Source organism: Gossypium raimondii, unplaced genomic scaffold (assembly GCF_025698545.1).
Source record: "Gossypium raimondii isolate GPD5lz unplaced genomic scaffold, ASM2569854v1 Contig00147, whole genome shotgun sequence".
Classification (NCBI taxonomy): Eukaryota; Viridiplantae; Streptophyta; class Magnoliopsida; order Malvales; family Malvaceae; genus Gossypium; species Gossypium raimondii.
In genome coordinates, this window is record NW_026291306.1 from 5,001 (window position 1) to 7,112 (window position 2,112).

The 2,112-nt window shown below is 38.2% G+C and overlaps 1 non-coding gene and 1 pseudogene across 1 annotated transcript; one reads left to right on the plus strand and one right to left on the minus strand.

Annotated features, from left to right (window-relative positions):
* Window positions 1–2,053, minus strand: part of LOC128036985 (protein Ycf2-like) — a 6,924-nt pseudogene extending 4,871 nt beyond the window's left edge.
* Window positions 1,969–2,042, plus strand: TRNAM-CAU (transfer RNA methionine (anticodon CAU)). The gene has a single exon. It is a non-coding gene; the product is annotated as a tRNA-Met (tRNA).
* Window positions 2,054–2,112: the final 59 nt, after the last annotated feature.

Below are 2,112 nucleotides of genomic sequence, written 5' to 3' on the forward strand. Positions count from 1 at the left end.
GCAGGAATCAATGAAAATAAATCCTTATAATACACCAGATCCGGCTCGGTTATTGATAGAGTGAATAGATCTGCCATTTCTTGAAATCTCTCTTCTGATTCAAAATCGTTGGTGTAACGTGTATCCCCTCCTGTTCTGGTCATGGAATAGATGAAATAAATCAAAAATGGATTTTGTTCAAGAATGAAATCTTATTGGAACTGCCCAGTTCATCCTTCGGAACCATATCACATCCGGATCTGATGAAATAGGATGAATTGAGACGGTATTTTGTAAATACGTAATTATCTTGAATATATAACTATTTCTTTATTTTCCGATCGCCTGGAAGGGACAAAAGAAACATCTTGTTCTTTCTTCAACAATTTCTGATCTCTAGTGGACCTCTCAGTAGGGTTCGACAGATGAAGTTCTGACCATCTATCAGAGAAAAAGAACGAATGGATCTTGTAGGATTTGAAATTCTTCGATTTCTTCCGGCAGATGATTATTCATCCGCTTCTCACGTTCCGTGAATAGCCGGGACATTGAGGAATATCAGAGAAGGCACAGGAATCGGTCTGATTCTATCTCCGTTCGTTCCGTTTGAAGAAGGAAGGATCCCAAGAATCGATCTTTCTTTTAGTTGTTGAATCTCTCTTTGATTGATCAATGTGATATTCAGAATCCTCATTACTAATGGAATCGAAACGATCTCTGGATTGATCAGAAGATCCTTTCAATTGGCGAGAATCCGTTACTTGAACGAAACTAGATCTTGTGGAATCATATTGAATATTTGATTTCCGTACCTTGCTAAAAATCGATCCTGTTTACCAACCATACATTGTCTAACCAAATCAATTCTCTCTCGATATGTTCCTCAAAAATCCGATTCGTGTAGATTCTTCCCCAACTAACGAAGAGATCTTGGCGGAATTGCCACATATGAAATTGAGCACAATTTTGCAAAAAATAGCCACTTGCCTCTCGAGAAGAGATGGGAAACATGCTCAATATCATTTGATTGAATAGTTGACCCAGCTCCTTGTTGTTTGAAGAAACCCTCCACTTCAATTGGTATTTTTTCACGAAAAGCAAACATGAGATAACAAATCCAGTCTTTCACTAAGATTTCGAATAGCTGTCCCGAGTTCAAGTTGATTATGTTTCGCCTCTTACTCGGAGAAAGACGATCAAACAATTCCCAATCATGGTCCTTGCGGATCGAATCATCCATATAATATACAAAAAGAAACTCCAGATATTTGATATCTTTCTCTTTGAATGAGATCTCAATTCCAGCGACGGTTTCATTAGATATCTTACAACTAGAATCCCTCTTTTTTCCGATCCAGTTCCTCCACCCCCGCGAACCCGGTTAGATTCAGGCATGATACACTTTTTAGTTATTGGGAGAACCCAAGTACTCTCTTTCGGATCCAGGAAACAGCTCTCAGAGATCTTTTTTCCTTTTGGAAGATACAGGAGCGAAACAATCAACCTATTGATATTGGAAGACCCAAAAGATTCTTCAATGTATCATTTCTGGGTCAATGGAATTCATAGGTATAGGAAGAAGCCCTGTCAAATAGAGATTTTTTCTTTCGACCATATTTCGATTGTTAATACGATATATAAGGACCGCTACTACAAATAGTACTACACCCTTGATCGTGAAATATCGATTGCTTGTTGAACCCTGTGAATTGCGTGAAAGTAGGATACTCCAAATTCGGGGGTCCAAGAGTTTTATAAAACGTTCTTGGTGGAAAAAAATGTGAATGAAAGATCCCACTGAATTGAATTGGGTCCATGAATCTAAGAAATAGTGAATTCTTGATCTCTCTCAATATCTCTCTCAATTCGAAAATCCAGGATTTGAATTGATGTCCTTTCATTGATTCCTCCTAAATTGCATTGATTTATCCTAAAGATTTCATTTCAATTGGAATTTGGTTATTCACCATGTACGAGGATCCCCGCTAAGCATCCATGGCTGAATGGTTAAAGCGCCCAACTCATAATTGGCGAATTCGTAGGTTCAATTCCTACTGGATGCACGCCAATGGGACCCTCAATAAGTCTATTGGAATTGGCTCTGTATCAATGGAATCTCATCATCTATACATA